We start from the raw sequence: 23,646 nt of genomic DNA on the forward strand, positions 1-23,646 counted from the left end.
AGTTGAGGAAATTGAGCTAAAGTAGCTAGTCCAAGGTTGCACAGGAAGCATGCAAATTAAGAATGCAGGCCTCCAGCACACATTTGGTTCAAAACTGTCAGTCAAGTTCAATCCTGACCAAGGCAGCTTAAAATGACCTTGGTATGAGAAAGTGATCTCAGCAATTGTTAACACATTGCATCTTTGCAATGTTCAAAATGGTTGAGTTTTTATTTCTATGTGTTTTTTTTTTCTTATTTTATAGAGAAACCCAGGTTGTAAGCATTTGGGTTGGTCAAGCTTTATGACAGGAAATACAAGCTCTATAAGGAACTGTCACATTTCCCAATCACGAAAAGGGTTTCATGGTTCTTTTGTGAAAATAAAATAAAATAGGCCACATAGTAATTATGACCTTTTCCGCAAGTAGAATTCTATAATACTACAACCCAAGTCTAATATATTAAAATGAAGAGTGTATATTGGTTTTAGAGAAAAATCTTTTACTTTATGTCTGTATGAACATCTGTAGAATTAACAGATGTAATAATAAGGGTTTCTAGAGTCATTTAACAACAACCACCACCAAAATGTTTTCCTATACAAGTGAGGAAATCATTTAGAAAATTGGTTGTGACTTACTACACTTTCTCTGTAGTAAACACAGTTTTATTTTGCACACAACACACACACATACACAGAATATACTCTATTTGTCAGAATCACTGATCTTTCTGGGTAGTTTTCAAATCCTTCTGCCATTAATAGGACACTACTCCGTGTAGTCTCATTCCCTACCACTTCCCGCCACATAAGTTCCTTTCTAGGCTGACTCTTTCCTCACCAGCTTCCAAAGGCCAGAGGTCTTGCCCTTCTACCAATCCCCTAGCCCGGCGTATGTGCCCAGTTCTCTCTTCCACCTTTCCAAGCCCTGGGCAAAATTCCAACCTGACCCCACCTTTTCCAAAAGCATTCCAACTCTAATTGGTATCAAGCTCCTTTGTTTCTGATTTCTCCCAGCTCTTAATCATTCATACATTCATTCAGTCAGTCAGTCAGTCATGCAAATGTGTTGTTGAGAGGCACTGTCCTAGGTACTCGGGAGAGACAGTAATGAATAAAATAGGGTACCAACCCTTGTAGACCTGATGGGGTGAGAGAGACAACAGACACAAATGAGAAAAAATCAATGAGGTGCTTAGTCCCCTACACAGATGAATGGGTGGCCATTCTACATAGGACGTCCAGGGAAGGCCTCTCTGAGAAAGTGAGGTTCAGGCAGAGGTGCGGATGATGTAAAGATATTGGTTGGTGGACATCAGGAGAGAAAGCATCGCATGTGGAAGGAACAGCTACCATGATCTATTAAAAGTCCTAAAGTGGGAACGAGTTGGGATTGTTCAAGCTTTGAGCAGAAAGAAGTTAAATGGGCTTTTGCAGCCAGGAGAAGCACAGAACGGGTGAAGGACAAAGAGGCAGATAGGTACGATTTGTCAGGGGTGGGACTGTAAGCAGGACATTACCTGATCTGATTTGCGGTTTAAAAAAATTTCACTGACTGCTCTGCAAAGGAAAGACTGCACGGGAGTAAAAGAAGAAGCAAAGGGACCGTGTAAGAGACCAATGCTTCATGTGAGTGACAGAACATGGGGACCTCGACTAGGGTGTTGGAAATGGAAATGAAAAGGGATTGTGAACATATCTGGAGGTGCATTCTCTTCCCCATATTTTATCTGGCCACATCCTTAGTTTCTTGGGCTGAAAGTCTACCTTTATATTTCCAGGTGAGACAGCATTCTCACTGAAATCCCATCATAGTTTGGTACCTGCACCTCTCTCCTGGTTTGTGTTCACATTATCCACCTGACACAAGCAGGGAGTCTATCCCTTCATTCCTGTCTTCTTCCTGGCTTTTAATGGCCCTTAGCATTTTCCACATGTCTCTAGTTGTACAAGGCCTCAGCTTTATGAAGACATATTTTGAAAGCTCCTGCATGTCCCGAATTGCAATTCTCTGCTATTCTCGAATAAACTCCTTGGTGTGGTGTGGGGGGGGGGAAGGGAAAGAGAGGAAAGAAAAAGGAAAGCTCCTATTTGTTTCTATGTGTTCTATGCATTTTAGAATAGCTTTCAAAATTAGTTCATCAGCTAAATCTCTATGTAGTTACAGTGACTTTATTAAATACGTCTTTCTCTCTTTGGTATTGCTTGTAATTGGAGAGTAAGGGTTTTATTTTTAAGAGTCTATCTTTCTTTGTAAGTGAAATCCCCCAAGGTTTCACATTTATACCTGTGAAAGACAGAGTTAAGACTCAGCAGCCATTTCAAAGCTAGTAGACAAGAAATCTGTAACACGCAGACAAGGTTATGGTCAAATTAAGATATATCAGTATGCTACAGGTTCATAGCCATGTTGTATTAAAATTTCAGAAGTAATAATCCCATTAGCAGCTAAGGCAAACTGTTCATGTCTAGACATAAGTTAATCCCCATTATAATAATTACCTACCACTGAGCCAAATATGAACTATTGTTCTGGAAAACATTAACATTAGCAAATAGAACTTCAAAGCAGGCATCTGTTTTTTAAATTTACAGTATCAGAACTAGTAATCTTCATTCTCCCTCTCCCTCTCTCTCTCTCTCACTCACTGTCACCCATCCCTCCCCACACACATTTATATTATTTATATATTTATAATTTATTTATATTATTGTGAAAATACTACAAGAATTAAAGGGCTGGGGAGCAGTTTGCAATGTTATCTAGTCTATTCATCTTGAGAATAAGAGGTCTACAAAGGGACCATCCCAGTCCATGAAGAAAATTCCAGACTTCCTTGGAAATCTACTTCAATATTCACATCTTACGTTAGAAATATTGTTATCAAACTACATTGTCTGGGGTATAGCAAATCAATACTGGACATATTCATAGTCTAGAATATCAAGAGTGAACTTTTATTGAGTTGGTGTGGAAATTAAATAATGGTCAATAGATTATTTTCTATTTAATTTAATAAAAGTAAAAGAGAGTTTCTAATTAGTATTTAACAGCTTTATTTATAGTTGATGTACAAAAACTGTACATATTTAATGTACATAATTTGATGGGTTTGGACATAGGCATATACCCATGAAACCATCACTAAAATCAAAGTGATAAACACGTCCATCACCTCCAAAATCCCCTTTGAAGAAGAGAGTTTTAAGGCTTGATTTTAACTTGAGAACTAGACAACAAGCTTTTCTAAAACTTTGAGACATTCAACAAATATGTCCCAGAATATTTTGAAAATAGTTCTCCCATAAACCAACAGACTTGTAAAAGAATAATTTGGCCATAAAGGAGAGAATTCTGTGGTTGTGGGTTAGGGGAGAGAGGGGTGTGTATGTTTATCAAATTACCTACATTACAAAAGAAAGGCTGGCCTGTATGTGGAGTTTCTTAGGCATTATTTCCACTGTTTTTAATGGGCCCATGGGCATCACCATTTTGTGATCACGGTAAACCTCTCCAACGTCCGCTTAACAAAGTAAAAATTCTACCAAATGAAAGAGGGTTAAGCAACCAGCACACCTGAGAGAGAGAGCTTTGAAAACATAAGAACCAGGGCTCTTACCTCATGGGGCAAACTGGGAAACTAAATTCCACATTCATGACTCCCACCAACAGACAGAGTCCCATTACGGGGCCTATTGGCCACAGAACTTACATGGTGAGTTCTGAGCAAACACACCAGGTTTTATGTGCTAATGATCATCCATCACGCACCCTGTTCTCCATAGAGAAACCACCATCTACTACGTGCTATATGGGCACCAAAGACAACACTCTGAGTGCCGTTACTCTGAGTTATTCGGGGGTTGATTTGTTTGCATTGTTGCTTTTGTTTTGTTTTGTTTGCTTTTGGTTTATTTTGAGTGCCCACTCATTCTAGGTTGGTGTCACTTAAAAGCTTTCTTCCTTCTTCGTATTCCATGAACTTCTTGGAGAATTTCATACTCCATTTTTCGAATTACAATAATAAGAATTTGGGGGTTTTCATTTAAAATGAATCCAGTCTTATAATCAAAATCGAAGTCAGGATTCAAGATGTTTATCTGGTCTAATAAACCAGTGATGAGAACATGTTGAGAAAAGGAGATTGTCTGCCAAACACTTCACATATGTTATCTTAAATCCTTACAGCAACCCTAGGAGATACACATAATTGTCTCCATTTTAAAAAGAGGAAACTGAGCTTCAGAGAGGTGACGTCTTTTGCCCAAAGCTCCGTGGCCCTTAAATTTCAAGCAGGAATTTTAACTCAAGATGCTTGGATTTTATAGTGCGTATATTTCCCACCGCATAGCACCCCAAAACAGCTGGACAATCCTATCTCAAGAGGTGAACCTGATCCACATAGGAACACAAGACAAAACAAAACAAAGCAGAAACAGTATACCTGGTGAAACACAGGAGTAAATCAATCTTTCCTCCTTTCTTCCTTCCCCCTTCACTTCCTGTATTATCACCCCCTGTGTGGATATAGTCTGCGCTTTATCGAGTAAATGTGTGCGGATGTCATATGTATGAGCACGTGTGTGTGACCGTACCTGTGAGGACCAGCTCTCGAATGTTCTACAGTATTTCCCAGGGGACTAAGTAATAGTAATCATGTGCAAGAGCAAACACATGCGTGAGAGCCATCAATTAAACAATGTTACAGATGATTAAACAACTGATGATTAAATTAAAAGGTCCTTTACATCTGCTGAAATGGAATGTTTTTGTCACTTTGCTCCAAGTGTAAGAGAGTGGACAGCATCCATTCCAATACCCCTGTGCTCTCCAGGCAGTGGCCTGGTTTTGCCATGGCACCGTATTTCCATTTGCATTTGGAGCAAAGGTTAACCATTTCTGTAAATGCTGACACTACACTTTGGTACAGTTAAACAGTGCAGCACAGACACGGTAACACAAAAAAATAGACTGAATGAGTACAGGAGAACTCACTCTGACTTGGGCCGGAAGAGACTGAGCTTGTTGAGGAGAAAAGACAGAGAAGTCTTCAGGGCGCATGCAGACACTGAGCCAGCACATCCCTAACGTGTACAGGAAGGCTGTTCATGAAACTCAGTCCCCCCAAATCAGGTGACAAACCTAAGGCCTGGAGCTCTTTCCTCAGCATTCTAAGATGCAGCCAATTAGCTCCGTCCCCGAGTCCAGGTAAAGAAGAGTGAAATATACTCCACAGGAACAAGGTAGATACTGATTTGATTGCCCACCATGAGTAGACTTAGGAAACTGCTGGAAACAATTTAGGTACACAATCACCCCGTGATCCATATGGATCCATTCCAAGACTCCTAGATTTCAGTGGATGCCTGAAACGGCAGGTAATGCTGAACCCGATACATATTATGTTTTTTCCTATACATACACACCTATGATCGTTTAATTTATAAATTAGAGACCGTAAGAGAGTAACAACAAGAACTCGTAATAAAATAGAACAACTGTAACAACACACTGTCACAAAAGTTACGTGAATATGGTCTCTCTCTCTCTCTAACTTATTGCACTGTACTCAATTCTTCTTGTGATAATGTGAGATGATAAAATGCCTACATGACGAGATGTAGTGAGGTGACTGACACAGGCACTGTGACGCAGCACTGACTTCTACTGACCTGATGACAAGTCAGGAGGACCATCTGCTTTCTGACCACGGTCGGCCATGGGTAACTGAGGCCGCAGAAAGCAGAACCGTGGATAAGGGGGGTGGGGACACTGTAATTAGAGTTCAACGCATAAGTCTTCACCTTCATGCTCAAACACTGACTTACTTTCCTGGCCTTCAAGCTAGAGGAGTTGGGACTAGATTTCCCCTTCATAGCTTCTCACCATCACCACAATAAGACTCTCAGAGAAAACAAGAAAAAAACCCTAAATTTTGACTTGTGGCACAGAAGTGTTGATACCAATAAAATCTGTTGGCCAGATGGATTAGTAAGAATGACTTCCCACAGGCATTTAAGAAACTGAACTAACTATAGCTTGAGTCTTTGGAGAATTATCGAAAATATCATTTCTATGTCCTTTACTCTCTAATTCAACAGACAAATGGTAGATAGGTAACAGATAGGAGATAGATAATAGATGATAGATGATAGATGATAGATAGATAGATAGACAGACAGACAGACAGATATAGGTAAATAAATGTAAAAGAAGGAGAAGTGAAGGAGGAAGGAGGAAGTGAAGTACCTAGAATCATGTAAATGAGAATCTACTCTTCTGCTTGAGATGTAAAATTAACATATACTTAAGAGACAAAGGAAAACCAATGGAAGTGAAGACTTAAATAGCTTTATGGATGTTTCTAAGGTGGATTACTGAGCAGCCACGCATGAGGATGAGACATGTGAGCATGAGTCTGTGTTATTATGTTGTTGGAGCCGATATATCTGGCAGAAAATATGTGCGTTTTATAAGGAAATAAAAACCTGGTGAATGTACACATGTCCCATGCTATTGATGACATTTGTAAGTTTTTCTCTTAGTCTTGCTATAACTCAATTGTGCCCACTCTGTAATTTACAGACGAGTTTCAGACACGAGGATACAAACTGTTCTTGAAACTGACTCCACAAATCTTGGTGTTTTACAAAATGTTTTTATGCAATTATAACTGAGCTCCCTCTCCAAGACTGCAATTCAGATCTCTGGTGAGGAAGGATCAGAAGCTAAGTCTTGTTGGATTCTGTGAACAGAGCAAATATGTTGCAAGTGAGCTTTCCATTTGGGTTGGCTATGCCATCCTGAGTTCAATGAAAAACGTCAAGATCAAATTATAAACCTGGATCAGTTGAAACCTGGAAACTTTAGTGTTCCCCACCCCTAACTTTTTGAATTCCCGGATTCTACCGATTTTTTTAAACAATGGCTGGAGATATCTGAGGTTTGGAGTATGTGTTTAGAACCCACTATCACTCTCAAGTTGACCCACTTCACAGATATCGGAGGGTCTGAGTCTGGCTGGTGCCCAGTGCTGAGGAAGGAGCACCGTATGAGACCCATATAACCCCCTTCTGTCAGCAAGCAAACAGCACACACACTACCTGTCACACATGGATTTAGGTCTCTAAAATGTTAGTGTCAGACGTGGGGGGAACGGCAAGAGAGCTGTGGAGATACAGCAAATGTTGACTTAGACTAGCCCAGGTGTCAAGGAATGGTGCGTTTTGTTAAAACTGTAAGGAGCGTTGATGATAATCTGCTGAAGTGGGTCTGGGGACCATCAAGTACAGGCAAAAGGCAGGCAGGAGGGCCCTGCACCGAGGACGCTGGTGAAGTGTAGGCGTGCAAAGGCAAGGTCAGGCTTTGGTTGGAAGGAGTAACGATTGCACAGAAAACCGTACTTCTGCACATCACAGCAGAGCCAAAGGGACAAAACCTTGTATATTATTTGCTTGTCAAAATCAGGGGAGTTCTCCCTTCTCTAAGCTCGGCCTCATTTTGGTTCTTTTAAAACAAACAAGGAAAGGGGCATTTCAGGGTAGCGAGAGACCTAGAGACAATGGGACGAAGACTTACTCTCTCCCTTCACTCTCTACACAAAACCACATTTCACGACATTCAAAGCTTCCCACTATTATGTCCCCCGGATTCTTATGTTGAAATGCAAACCCTCCAGTGTGATGGCACTAGGAGGGGGGCCTCTGAGGTGGCATACAGTCAGGAAGGTGGAACCCGCACGAGTGGGGTTAGTGACTTATGAAAGCAACCCCAGAGCTTTCTCATCCTTCTTCTCCCACGTGAGGACACAACGAGAAGTTGCAAGTCAGCAACCTGGAAACCTGGAATAGGTCCCTCACCCAAGCCCAACCATACTGGCGCCAGACCCCAGGCCTTCAGAACTTGAAGTAAATTTCTGTTATGTATAAGCCACCGCATAGCAGCCCAAATGGATTAAGACAAACACCCTGGGCTTCATCGTCTACATGTCTATTTCAGCCTTTTGTTCACGCAGGTACACAGATTTGAACCTCTTGACTGGTGGGGTAAGAAGCAAAGAGGGCTCTGCTTCAAAGCCAGAGGGATGGGACGGTGTCACCTTTCACACCCCCTTCTACGACTGGCAGACAGAAGTTGTGAATTTTCTCTGCCATGGCGGACAGATCCCTCTCTTTTCTCTAGCAGCAACATTAAACCCTAAGCAGCAAAGTGTTTGAACAGGGATTTTCCACAGGAACGGCGCAAGCATTACATGTTTCCTCTGTTGCAATAGTACGAAATTTATTTTTTTCTAAAAAAGGAACACATGGATTGGTGGGATGTACTTGGGAACAATAGTTAACAGTCGATTTACTTCCAACTGGTTTCCAATAGAAGGGAAAAAAATAAATCAGTCTATGGTGAGTTTTAAGAGGCTTCATGCCTGTGAAAAGGATTCGAACGTTCCTGGGAACACTGCAATCATTCGGTAGTAATAATTGTAGCAATAGTTATACCAATGGCAAAAGGCAAAAGACAGAATAATGAGACTTTAAAAAAAATCTATTTAGAAAGTGATCAGCTACTATCTGTAAGGAAATAATTGTGCAAAGTATAGGATTAAGTATTACAAATACTCACAAAGCATCCTTTCTGGAAACCCTTATGTTGACATCCAAACAATCATCTCAGTGATTGCCTTACAAGCAGGGCATTCCAGCATAAAAGTCATGTTAAAACATTGCTTAGTATCTTTCTTATCCCAAGATAATTATAAGTTCACGCTGATGCCAAATGTAAATTTTGTTTATTTCTCTCTGAAAACTGTGGCAGGGATCTTAATGGCATTCAATGGAGCATATGGTCAGATGTGTGCATTATTTTGAAAGGTTACTCACATATGTGCTCAAACACATATGTACGTTCTGTTTAGAATGGTGATAGTGCTCACTGGTCTCAGCTTTCGTCAGTTTATTTCACTTTCAGATGAGCTTTTGCACCGCACCCTCAGCAGTATTGACTTATTAAAATGCTACCGTTTGCCAACTGGAATACTGTCAAACGTTTTCCAGCTTTCTCTTTCGCATGGCAATTCAGAAGAAAATGCTCCCCCTGCCACACTGCATCACAAATGACTTTCTCTTTCCCACCTTAAGTAATAGAAGCTGAAGTTGCTACTTAATTTTCAGCATTGACCTAAGCCACTGCAAATGACCTGCGCGCAGTTCTCCGCATCAAGGTATGCAGCATAGTTTGCTCTAGGAGAGAGGGCTATTTTTCCCTAGCAAGGCCACCAAACAAAATAGACTTTTCTTTCTTTTACAGTACAATGGCTGTGAAAGGAACAGTCATCTTTATGTATAGCATGCCTTTCTGGCATAAGGTTTAAATAAATACAGAGAATATGCTTGAATTTAAGGCTTTTACGAACAACACGGTCCCCTACGACTTACATCCTGCATGAATCTGTCTTGTACATAATTCAAATGCCACCAGTAGACACAGTATCTTCCACTGAACCCCTATGGCTGATACTATCTTACCAGACTGTTTTGATGTCCTGTGAAAATGTGGCCTCCTTACGGAGCACATTCATAACTTACACTGATCCTGATCCAAGTTCTGCATTGCAGAATGAAGAAAGAGAAAGGATGAGGAAGAATAGGAGTTGTTTATTTATGATAGCATGCGTGTTAACAAGCTGTGAGTACTTCTAAACTTCAGAAAGATCTCCAAGTTAAGAAAAGCAAGTTTGATCTTGTTAGATCCACGTTCTTTTTAGGTAAGGGCAAAAAAGACGTAAACGTGATTGCCCAGAGTTTAAAAATAAAGACAGAAAGATGTAGGTAAACTCTTAAGAAATGACGTTAGAATGCTAAGTCAAATCATTTGTATAAATTGAAAACTATTCAAATATTGGGGTGCCTGGGTGGCTCTGTTGGTTGAGCATCCGACTTTGGCTCAGGTCACGATCTCACGATTCGTGAGTTCGAGCCCCGCGTCGGGCTCTGTGCTGACAGCTCAGAGCCTGGAGCCTGTTTCAGATTCTGTGTCCCCCTCTCTCTCCACCCACCCCTGCTTGTGCTCTGTCTCTCTCTTTCAAAAATGAATAAACAGAAATAAATAAATAAATAAATAAATAAATAAATAAACTATTCAAATATTTGCTAGAACTAGAGCATTTAGCCCCAAAGATGGCTTCTCTTCCTCATTAGCATTATAAAATGATAGTCATTAGTTTTTATGCCATAGGACAGATAATATTGGCTGATAGACAAAACTTACAAACTTTAGTGGACTCTGCGAAGTTGATCTAGGTTGAGTGGGGTGTGGCCATGAAGGACTATTCTGATAACACAACAGACAGAGCTTTCAGGTAGAAAAGAAGGAGAAATAGATAAGCAGTGTTTCTGCATCAGATCCTCCCAAGCTCTGGAGGTTGGTGCCCATGGAGGAGTAAGATTTTTAAGAAAGAAATGGTAAAAGAATGAATCAAAATGAAGGAGAGCCTTGCTCACATCTTCTGGATTTATGAAGAATCTTACTGATGAAAACAATGATTGGTAATGACCAACTAGGTGTCTTAATCCATGATAGAATGAAGCATTCTCTGATCAGGATTATGACCCTCCTATAAGTTATGAACCTCAGTATGAAATCAAAACCATTCAAAACAGGCTGATTACAAATCTGTAGAGGATGTGATGGATGCAGACATGCCCACCTTCACACTCTTGGCAGCTACAGGATGCTGGATAAAGCAATGACATCTTCTTCTGTTCACTCTAGGAATCCCCAAAGAACTTGCAGAGACCCATGGGCAAGTCAGTCTAGTTAGTGGAAAGCAGTAGAGTCCAGTTTACTGAAGGCAAGGGCCTTCTGAAGGATTACTAAGTGGCCAACATTTTGCTACTCCTGAATCTGGGAGACAGAGAACTTTATTGTACCTAAATGAACTCCATATCCTGGAAGTTCCTTTTTATGTGGTTGTTGAAGAAGGCGTTTTTAGGGGTGATGACGGTTTATATGGCACTTTGGCAAGCCATGATACCCAGATACCTGGTCAAATATTATTCTGGATGTGTCTGTGGAGGTGTTTTGGACGAGATTAAAATGTAAAGAATGGACTTGGAGTAAAGCAAACTGTCCTCTGTCCTCCAGAATATGGGTGGGCCTTGTCTAGTCAGCTGAAGGCCCGAACAGAGCAAAATATTATCTCCTCAAAGCAAGAAAGAATTCTGCCAGCAGACTGACTTTGTGCCTGGACAGCAACACTGGCTCTTTTCTGGGTCTCCAGCTTGCTGGCTCACCCTGCAGATGTCAGACATCCATCCCCATGAGCCAATTCCTTAAAACTCTCTCTCTCTCTCTCCCACTCCCTCTCCCTCCCTTCCTCATGAATACACATCATGTTGGTTCAGTTTCTCTGGAGAACCCTAATACAAGTGCACTATATCCAGGTACCTCTCTAAGTTAAGGGATAAGCTCAACTCCAAACAAACGAAAAGACCAGTATCAGAAACACACATCCATACATCATATAGTTATACTCAGGCAGTGAAAAGAATGAATGGATTTAATGAGATGGCCGAGGCACATTTTAGCAATGTAATTCTCTAGCCACGTAACTACCATGATTACTTCTGACTAAAAAGAGGAAAATCTCCTCCCCTAACATTAGTAAAAGATTCAGTTCATTAGATTTTGCTCTTTGAAGGACAAGTGACAATTTTCTGCCATGTTCTTTGAGATCTGTTAAAGTATCTCAGTCTTGGGGCACCTGGGTGGCTCAGTCAGTTAAGCATCCAACTCTTGGTTTCGGATCAGTTCAGGCTCCTGAGTTTGAACCCCGCCTTGGGCTCTGTGAGGACAGTGTGCAGAGGCTGCTCGAGATTCACTCTCTCCCCTCTCTCTCTGCTCCTACTCCACTCATTCTCATTCTCTCTCCCTCTCTCTCTCTCTCTCTCTCTCACACTAAATAAACTTAAAAAAACAAAAAAACAAAGTAGCTCAGTCTCTAACCCAGTGGGCAAAGCACAGCATAATAAAGACCTGGCAAAGTCTGACACAAGGTTGTATGTCCACTGCTCTTTCAAGTACCCATTCATTTGCAGCCTACATTATGACAGATGGAGAAATTTTAATTAAATGACGTACACAGAATACCTCAAACAAGCTTGGCTCCTTGCAGGTGGCCAATAAATACCAATTCTGACACCATATCATGCAAATAAGAATGCGACCTCTCTGCCAGCAAGGGACTGTTCATTTTTCTCTCAGAAACCTAATTCTGTGGCAAATCTGACCTTAAAGACAAAGGTAACTTAAATTGATGCACTCCCGCTTATTTCCAGCACACCCAGCATTCAGTGACCTTAACAACAGTATTTTCGCAGGGTGATGAGACCATCCATCTCCTCTGGAGATACGAAACGTTCTTCCTCACCCATCACCGGCAAAACATTTTAAAACAAAGAATATTTTTAGAGAAAATACAGGGAGGGAAATGTACAGGAATATACGAGCCATTCTTGGAATTTCGATGCTGGCCAATACTCTGTCTTTAAAAATATCACCAAATAATTGTAAGCTTGGTCATATATAAGTTATGAGTTCTTAAGGCACATAAGTTCACGTATAGCAAGGTGTAGAACTTTAGGAATTGTGTTCACGAAACAAACGTGGGAGTGAAAAAAATGAGAAATCTATTTGAAATTTTAAACCAGCGCTACTGCTTGCCAAAAAAACCAGTTTTAAGTCTCTGCTAAGATGTAGCCAGGGAAACCCTGTAATGAGAGATGGCTTTTTGTAGTTTTTAACCAGCCGAACCTAAGACAAATGTCGACGATTATACATTGAAAGGATGTCCATCTTGAAGCTTTCCAGTTGACGCTATGTTAAGGGAAAACAAACAAAGACAGTGCATTCATTATCTTCTTCTATTTTTGTATTAGACACAGACACTCTGCACAAGAGCAGAATAGTCTCCACTCAGAAGAATCAGTGTTTGTCTTTTAGCACCTAACACACATCCTGGAAGCTGTTGGCACACAACCCTTGATGAGGTACTCATAAGGACCCATCATTCACAAGTTTCAGATGCCTTATGTAACGGCTGGATTCTCTAGCAGCCTGGAAATCATTGACAACATTCATCTGCCTTCTGTGGCACCTGCAGACATGAAAAAAACCGAGGGAAATGAAAAACATTTCCACTACATGAACATGCAGCTGGTGTCATTGCCAGGGACGTCATAACTAATGTATGGACAAAACGCCAAGGGTCCAACCAGGTTGCCTGTATTTTCCAGTTGTATAAACTCAGTCACTTTTTTGAAAAAAGTTCAATTAATCTGGCACAGTTTCATGGGGTGTCATAGAAAACAGGTAAAGCTATTCGGCATAAGAGGATTCAAGTCATAAGTGTAAAAGTTCCATGTTTTATGTCTTGTTGTTGTTGTTGTTGTTTTCATTAAGATTTTTTTCAGGCTCACAACAAAATTGAGGAGGAAGGTACAGAGATTTCCCTGGTACCCTTTGCCCCAACACATGCGGAGCCTCCCCCATTCTCAATATCCCCCATCAGAATGGTCCATTTATTACAACCAGTGACCCTCCGTTGACTTGTCACACTCACCCCAAATCCATAGTTTACATTACAGGCCACTCTTGGTGTTGTGTATGCTATGGGTTTGGAGAAATGTATAATGGCATGTACCTATCACATGACATCATACAGAGTATTTTCACTGCCTTAAAATCCTCTGTGCTCATTCCTTCCTTCTCTTCACCCAAACCCTGGCAACCACCGATCTTCTTACTGTTTCCATAGTTTTGCCTTTTCCAAGGTGTCATATCGTTGGAATTCTACAGTATGCAGCCTTCTCAGATTGGCTTCTTTCACTTAGTAAGATGCATTTAAGCTTCCTCCATATCTTTTCATGGCTTGATAGCTCATTTCCTTTTAGTGCTGAATAATATTCCATTGTCTGAATGCACCACCTGTTGTTTATCCATTCACCTACTGAAGGGCATCTAGGTTGCTTCTAAGTTTTGGCAATTATGAGTAAAGTTACTATAAACATCTACGTGCAGGTTTTTGTGTATACTTAAGTTTTTAACTCCTTTGGGTAAGTACTGAAAATTGCAAATGCTGGAGTATATGGTACGAGTATGTTTAGTTTTGTAAGAAACTGCTAAACTGTCTTCTGAAGTGGCTTACTATTTTGCATTCCCACCAGCAATGTATGAGAGTATTCCCTCTGCTTCTGTTTTTTGAAAGAAATTGTAGAGAATTTGTATCATTTCTTCTTTAAATGTTAGGTAGAACTCACCAGTGAACCCATCTGCACATGATGCTTTCTGTTTTTGGAAGGTTATTAATTGATTAAATTTCTTTAATAGACACAATCTATTCAGATTGTCTATTTCTTTTTGCATAGTTTTGGTAAACTGTATCTTCCACGGAATTGGTCCACTTTATCTTCATCCATCATTGGTTTTATTTTATTTTTGTACCTCTACTGGAAAAGTTGAAGACACCATATATTCATATAACATCCTTTTCTTAAATAAATGGTAGCATACATGTTTTTCTCCACTTTTTTTCCCACTATATAACATATTCTGGAAATCATTTCACAATAGTATATGGAAATAAACCTAATTCCTTTAGATAGAAGCAATTATTTTAGGAAAATTATTCAATGACATCCTTTTCTGAATAGCATTTGGGGGATGATACTGTGTAATTCCATTATTTGTTACATATTTTTCTGGATCTTTAGTTTTCTTAAGTGAGTCATTATAGTTACATCAAATCCATTAACTCTTAAAGGGTCAGGGTAAATTTCATGGTCCTTAGGAGGCCTCTCATAACCATCAGTGTCACAGGGCAGAATTCATCATCTCAATTTTCTATTTTTACCTATGATATCTAACTGTCTTATCAATAGTCCAAAAATCTGCTCATGTGTTTCTCTCTAATCTTCTCCATGAGATAATAAGGAACATATTTATATAGACTCCCAGTGCATATATCACATTGATTCTCAAAGTAGCTATGAAAACTAATTTGAAAACTGAATTATGATTAGACTAAAAAACAGCCAAAGTTTTTGGTGAGATTTTTGAAAATAAAGCGTTGCAGTTTGGGTTGCCTGGTAAGTTTAAGAAAATGTAGGGAATATTCAGCAAAAGGATAATTGCTGCGGAGTTTGGGGTTGCTCATACTCTATTTGAGAGGCACAAAGAAGGACAGAGAAAAAGAATGAACCATGAATTCAAAGAGAGGCAAATTTCTTGTCTCCCTTAAGCTTAGTAAGCTACCTTGTTTTTATAGAACAACACTTCCAGCACACCCTGATCCCAGTTGAAAGGTCCACTAGTCAACAGCTATAAAAGATTTTGCTTTAGCAAGTCCCAAGAGAGAACTGTAGATCCTTTCCCTGAGCGCCTAAAACATTTTTTATCTATACTGCTTAATGGGGCACTAAGTCATAAAATTTCTGGCATCTTCCCTGTTTCATGTGCACATGTCCCCTCTCTTCAATGTGATTGTTCCTTATTTTATAGTTCTATACCTATCAGAGGTCTAAGCACAGTGTTGAAAACATTGTGTGAGCTCTATAAACACTTGCTGAACTACACTGAAATGAATAATATCCTTTGAAGACCCTATCTTCTAAGGAAGAAACAATTCGGTCTTTCTAAAATGCTTTTTGAAAAGCTGGATGAAACATTTTTCTTAGATTTTACCTTATCCTTCCTAAGAACTTACTAGTCTCCTGACTCCAAATGTATATTTGAAGGTATTTCTCATTTTTTCTCATTAAAATGCCTATATTCTTTTTTTATTGATTTACAATCTTTCAATATAATTTATTGTCAAATTGGCTTACATACAACACCCAGTGCTCATCCCATCAAGTGCCCTCCTCAATGCCCATCACCCATTTTCCCCTCTCCCCCACCCCCCTTCCACCCTCAGTTTGTTCTCTGTGTTTAAAAGTCTCTTGTGGTTTGCCTCCCTCCCTGTCTGTTTGTAACCATTTTTTCCCCTTCCCTTCCCCTAAGGCCTTCTTTTAAGTTTCTCAAGATCCACAGAGGCATGAAAACATATGATATCTGTCCTTCTCTGACTGACTTTCTTCACTCAGCATTAATACCTTCCAGTTCCATCCATGTTGCTGCAAATGTAAAATGCCTATATTCTTAATGTCTAATACTTTCTATTGAATATCATGATTAAGCAGTCTATTTGAAATTCAAAAATTAGATTCCCTTACTGATGATAGGTTGGTTTCATCTAAATTAGGACATACTAAAAAAGTCCCAGCTGTTGTTTAATACTGTCAGAGAAGAAAACATAATAAACATTATTCCAAGGCTATTCTACCTTTATTATTTAGAAGTTCTTTCTTAAATATTACTTTAATTTCTTTTATTACAGTCTAGGATATTTATTCTCTTCTCATAGAAGATGGAGTATATAGACTTCATGTTTCTGAGTAATATCTTTTTGCCCAGCTGGTTATTGAGCCTTTATACATTTTAAATTTTTATACAGAATTTTTAGCTCTTCATTGATGACTATCCAAAAACCAATCTTAGAAATAAGAAATAAATAAATCTATAGATCTAGATAGACAGATAGATGTATATATGTGTACAAATATGTGTGTACATATACACACACATAAACACACATAGTTTGAGCTTAGAGATGTAGAGAATTGGAAGGAATGGGGTCATTCTCACCTTTACAACAGAAAAAAAAACTGGGTAAGCTGTAAATTATTGACCTTTTCAGAGAACTAGGTTCCAGGGTAGAAAACTAACCTAAAATTAGGGAGAGAGGTGGGGGGATTGCAGGGAGACACAGGACCCAAATATTTGCTTATCTGGGGCAGATGCCAACAAATCTCATATAAGTCAATACAATAATTCACCTAGAAATTTTCAACAAATTGCCAAGGGCTAGGTGTGAACTATCACAAAAGTTTGAACCTACTTACAGACTATTCCTCTAGCAACCCCACCAGGCATTTACAGGAAAGATTAGGTAGAATTTTAAGAAAGAATCCCTCCTGGTATGGCTAGAAGGGGAAACAGCAGTCACTGCTGAAACTCTGCCCAGACCTATTTTTCCTATCTCTCCTTTGGAACAGAAAATATAATCTGCAGAAGGAAAAGGAACAAAAACAGTCACCTGAGGACACGGGTGGAAACCCACTGCAGCTTGGGCCAAGAAACATGAAGTAAACAAACCTCTGGCCCTGGGGGAGGAGGAGGAATATGCAATAGACGCACTACATCTGGAGAAGAGTGGGAACACTTGTGAAGGTCATAACCCCAGACCCATGTTCATAATGCCCAGCCAAGACTGAGGCTTAATCAGAATATCAGAGAACATACATACCTCTCTCCCACCCTCTCATCACCACATTAACAAATGTAACATTTGGGAAAGAAACATTGAGAAAAACTCTCTGACAAATTAGGGTACATCCTAAACACAGGTGTTATTAAAGGAATATGAAGACTATAATACACTAAGTATAACCGTAGCAACAAAAGTCTTTAATCTCAGCCCAACTATTGATTACATTAGCATGTACTCTTACACTAAATGCTGAATGTAGGAAGGTATGCTTATCTCTAAGCATGAACAATACTGGCCCCAGCATCTTCTATTCTATACAACATATGTAGCTTCCAACAAAAAAATTACAAGGCATGTAAAATGACAGGAAAACCACAATCCGAAAAGACTAAGCAATAATCAAAACCAGACCCAGATATGACACATTGAAACTATCAAATAATTTAATGTAATTATGATAAATATATTGTCTCTAATAGAAGATGCAGACAATATACAAGATTAGATAGAACAACTAGAAACTATAAGAAAGAGCTAAAGCAAATTCTAGAAATCAAAAACATAGTTATAGACATGAAAACAAAGTTTTTTGACAGTTTCATCAGTAGATTCAACATGGCATAGGAAAGAATCAATGAATTTTTAGATAAGGTGATATAAACACAAAGAAAAAAATGGGAAAAAAATAGGACAGAGAACCCAACAGCTGTAGGACAATATCAAACTAACAGTCTTACAGTTTAACAATTGGAATCCCAGAAGGAGAAGAAGCAGAACAGGGCCTGAGAAATATTTGAAATAGGTAATAGTCAAAACTTTTCAAAACTAGATATAGAAACCAAACCATAGATCCAAAAAGCTCACCAGGGAGGATAAATACTAACACACACACACACACACACACACACCACCACCACCACCACCACCAGCAGCAGCAGCAGGCACAGTATATTCAAAGTGATGTAAACCAAAACAGACAAAATCTTGAAGGCAGTCAGAGAAAAAAAAGACACTTGAACAGCAGAAAGGATAAGAATTACAGCAGACTTCTTGTCATAATATACACAAGCAAATAAGCAATGGAGTACTAAAGAGGTACTAAAAGTACTTAAAGAAAAAACCCTGGTAATGAAGAATTCTATACCCAGTGAAAACATCATTTTAAAATGAAGGAGAAACAAAGACTTTTTCAGAGGAACAAAAACTGAGGGAATTCTTTGTTTAATAAGCCTACATAGCAGGCAGTGTTGAAGGGAATTCTTCAGATTATGAAAAGCCAGAAGCTTTGATCTACACAGAGAAATAATGTCAGAAAAGAATGAAGGTAAAATAAAAAGTTCTTTTTTCTCATTTTCATTCTCTAAAAAGTAACTATTTATGTTTAAAGCGAAATCAGTAATTATATGTTGTATATTTATACGTATGTAAAAGTAAAATCTATGATAGTAATGGTACAAGAAACAGGAGGTAGAAATTAGGACAATTCTGTTATAAGATCCTTACTTTCTACGTGAAGTGGTATATTATTTGAAGGGAGACTCAGGTTATTTTAAAATGGATATTTGTAAACCATGGGACAACTGCTAAGTTGATAAAAGAAAGACAGAAAAATAAAAAATGGAAGTATAAATAATATCTGCTACACTATCTTAACTTAGATTAAAAAAAAGAAGTATAAATAATATCAATAGAGGAGTTAAAACTGATTTACTTTCAAAGTTCAATTAAATCCAGAGAAGGCAGAAGAAGGAAAGAAGGAAGGAAGGAAGGAAGGAAGGAAGGAAGGAAGGAAGGGAGTGTAAGAAATAGAAGACAATTGGCAAAATGGCATATTTTATTCCAATTACAGAAATTATCCTTTAAATATAAATGGTCTAAACATAGCTAAATGACAGAGATTATCAGAGAGAGTAAAAAAGCAAGACTTGACTATATACTGTTTATAAGAAACCCACTTTATTTTTTAAAGTTTATTTATATTGAGAGAGAGAGAGAGAGAGCGTGCGCACAAGTAGGGGAGGGGCAGAAAGAAAGAGGGAGAGAGAGAATCCCAAGCAGGCTCCAGACTCAGCACACAGCCCAATGTGGGACTCGATCTTACTAACACAAGATCATGATCTGAGCCAACATTAAGAATCAGACACTTAACCAGCTGAGCCACCCAGGTGCCCCAAAACCCACTTTAATTATAAATATGTAGATATATTACAAATATCTGTAAATTTTAAAGAGAAACTAAACATTTTTGGCATGGTATTTGGGAACGAATGTCTCCATTAATGTTTTTGAATGAATTTGTTTCAGATAGTGAGAGATTTATTTTTTTTAATGTTTATTTATTTTTGAGACAGAGACAGACAGAGCATGAACAGGGGAAGGTCAGAGAGAGAGGGAGGCACAGAATCCGAAGCAGGCTCCAGGCTCTGAGCTGTCAGCACAGAGCCCGATGCAGGGCTCAAACTCATGAACCGTGAGATCATGACCTGAGCCAAAGTTGGACGCTCAACCGACTGAGCCACCCAGAAGCCCAGATTTATTTCTTTTTTAATTAAAATTAAAAGTTATCAAATTTACATAGCATTAAAATTAATCACTTCATAGCTTCCTATCATTTTATTTTTATATAACAGTAGCAAATAATATCACCAAGGTCTTGCCGAATTCCATCATAAAAAAAAACTTTTCTAATCAACTAGCATAATCTCAAAATGTGCAAAGGCATTTATTTTAATAAACTTATTATTATAGATTTTGCTAATGTAGGGAGAATCAAGCCCAAAAAATACTGAATAAAATAACTGTATGGAAAATATTAATCATTTTTGCTACCATAGGTCTTTAAAAAAAAGAGATATACAAAATATTGTAAAGCTAAGATTGTGTATGTTAAAAGACCATGGGGATAAAAATAGAAACTACTATATAGATATCTAAGTATATGTGATATTGTGAAGCCAGGAGAAGAACAACCTTATAACTTACTTTTACTCCCTTAAATGACAACCAAAAAGATGAAGAATGTTTCCTGTATATATGTTGGTAATTAAAATATTCAAGAAACAAATCACTTCATATTCATGCAACTCAACATACAGTAAGAATTTTAATACCCCCAAAATAAATCATGTCAGCATGATGATCTTTTTCCTCTGTTGTCTTATGCCTGAAAATCACTTGAGCTATAAACTCAATTTACTAATTGGCCTAATCTGCATGATACAATTTGTGACTGTTTCAATAATAAAATTTCAGGGAACAAAACAACGGAATATTACTCAGCCATAAAATGAATTACAACTTGCCATTTGCAACAACATGGATGGATCTAGAAGGCATAATGTTAAGTGAAATAAATTAGTCAGAGAAATACAAATACTATATGATTTCATTCATATGTGGAACTTAAGAAACAACAACAAAAAAATATGAACCAAGGAAAAAAAGACAAAAAACCAGACCCTGAAATACAGAGGATAATCTGGTGGTTACCAGAGGAAATGTTGGCTGGGGGATGGCTGAAATAGGTGAAGGAAATTAAGAGTACACTTACCGTGATGAGCACTGAGTAATGTATAGAACTGTTGAATCATACTGTATACCTAAAACTAATGTAACACTGTATATTAATTATACTTGCATTTTTTTGAGAAAGATTGCATGAACACGAGTGGGGGAGGGGCAGAGGGAGAGGGAGGGAGAGCATCTTAAGCAGGCTTCACACTCAGCATGGAGCTGGACATGGGGCTCAAACCCACGACCACAAGATCATGACCTGAGCCAAAATCAAGAGCCGGACACTCAACTGACTGAGCCACCAGGCACCCCCGTAACTGTAGTTTTAAAAAAGAAATAATTTTTTTTTTCAAAATTCCAGGGAACAAACGGGTAACAGAGCCAACAGTATTAAAGAAATGCAATGACTTCAGTTTCCTTTAAAAAAAAAAAATCGGGGCGCCTGGGTGGCTCAGTCGGTTAAGCGTCCGACTTCAGCTCAGGTCACGATCTCACGGTCTGTGAGTCCATGAGTTCGAGCCCCGCGTCGGGCCCTGGGCTGATGGCTCGGAGCCTGGAGCCTGCTTCCGGTTCTGTGTCTCCCTCTCTCTCTGCCCCTCCCCCGTTCATGCTCTGTCTCTCTGTCTCAAAAATAAATAAACGTTAAAAAAAAAAAAATCACCATAACACAGAATCGTATAATAAAAACCACAAGATTTATGGGGAGAAAAGAAGTTGGGAACCAACAACCAAAAACTTTGTCAGTGACATAAAAAAAAGGATAGACACCTCACGAAAATGGTAGGAAGTTTTACAAATGCTGATGGTTAAGAAATTCATAAATATTGCAATATATGTAGCACCAAACATCAGGCTTACTTGCGGAGGAGATGGTGGAAAGAACTGAAGCTTGGGAGTTTTTGTCAAGTAACATAGTAGGATTATCAGAAATTGGAAGACAATTTTTAACACCAGATGTGGAGAGATGTGACTTACACCACACACAGTGAGGTGAGAAAGCTGGTAGATGTTTAAAGTGTATATGTGCAGTTTTCATAGTCCTTTTGTGGCCTGGTTCGGCTGGGTAGAATTTACCGCATGCAACTAGTGTTTCTTGTGGATGAAATGTGCATAATAACCAAAGGTGAAATTCCAATTAGAATCAAATTTTTCCTTAATATATCAATCATGTTGGCACAACTTCACGTTTTCAAAACAAGTGTTAGAACTAAACTGCTTCTACTTCATTTCTATCTTTTTTTAAAGTTTACTTATATATCTTGAGAGAGAGAGAGAGCGTGTGCAAGTGGGAGAGAGGCAGAGAGGGAGGGAGAGAGGGACAGAGGGAGAGAGAATCCCAAGCAGGCTCTATGCCATCAGTGTGGAGCCTGCTGTGGGGCTTGAATTCAGGAACCGTGAGATCATGACCTGGGCCCAAGTTGAATGCTTAACCGACTGAGCCACCCAGGTGCCCCTACTTTATTTCTATCTTAGTATTTGTTATTTTATTTCTTATTTATTTATTTAATTTTTTTTAATGTTTATTTATTTTTGAGAGAGAGACAGACAGAGTGTGAGCAGGGGAGTGGCAGAGAGAGAGGGAGACAGAATCTGAAGCAGGCTCCAGGCTCCGAGCTGTCAGCACAGAGCCTGATGCGGGGCTCAAACCCACAAACAGCGAGATCGTGACCTGAGCAGAAGTCAGATGTTCAACCCACTGAGCCACCCAGGTGCCCATGTTACTATATGCATCTCTTATCCTCGTTTCTATTATCAAAGACCATGACGTAGTGTCCTCCTTAACACAACCAATGCCTCCAACTGTATCCTTGCTAACAGATAGATAGATCCCTTCGTCTTTTAAGAGCTCTGACTCTCACACGCCATTGTTCCTCTGCAATCTTATATGCAAAGATGCCTCTCTCTTGTCATCTTCTTCCAGTTCAAAAATGGACAATTCTGCTTTTTAAGAGTCCCATTCTCTATCCTGTTGTGACTTCTATCAAACCACCCATTGTTCTTCATCTAAGAAACTCAAAAGGAAAGTGGCTCTTTATCTAGAGCCACCATTTCTCTTCACACCATGAGAGACTCTTTTCACTCCCTGTAATCTTTCTCAGTACCATCAGTAAAACAGCTCTCCTCCAAAACACTCCTCCTTGTTCGCAAATTCATCATCTTCTTTCCGTTTTCACTCTCCCTTTCTCGGAAACATCTGTCGATCACTGTTTTAGTTTTCTAGGGCTGCCGCAGCAAAGTACCACAAACTGGGTGGCTTAAAATACCAGAAATGTCTTAGTGCACCTTATGGAGGCTAGGGTCTGAAATCAAGGCTTTGACAAGGTCATGCTCTCTCCGAGACTCTAAACAGAGTATTTCCTTGCCTCTCTATATTCTGGTAGTGGCCACTGGCCCTTGGCATCCTATGACTTACAGCTGTACCATTCCACTCTTTGCTTCTGTCATCACAGGGTGTTCTCCCTGTGTCTCTCTGCTCCTCTCTTTTTAAGACACCAGTCGTATTGCATCAAAGGTGAGCCCTTCACCTCATGATAATTTATATCTTAAATATATGTGCAAAGACCCCATTTCCAAATAAGGTTACATTCACAGGTACCAAGACTTAGGATTTCAATACCTTTGGCGGGGCAGGGGATGGGGGGAGACGCTCGTAACAGTGACCTATTCTTTCCTGAAACCCTTTTGTCCATTTCTTTCCAAATACAATAAAAATATTTCAAAATTTCTGAGTGTTTTCTATGTGCCCTCCTTTGTGCTGAACATCTTATACTGATTTTATGTACCTCAT

The sequence above is a fragment of the Panthera uncia genome, chromosome F2 (assembly GCF_023721935.1).
Source record: "Panthera uncia isolate 11264 chromosome F2, Puncia_PCG_1.0, whole genome shotgun sequence".
Lineage (NCBI taxonomy): Eukaryota > Metazoa > Chordata > Mammalia > Carnivora > Felidae > Panthera > Panthera uncia.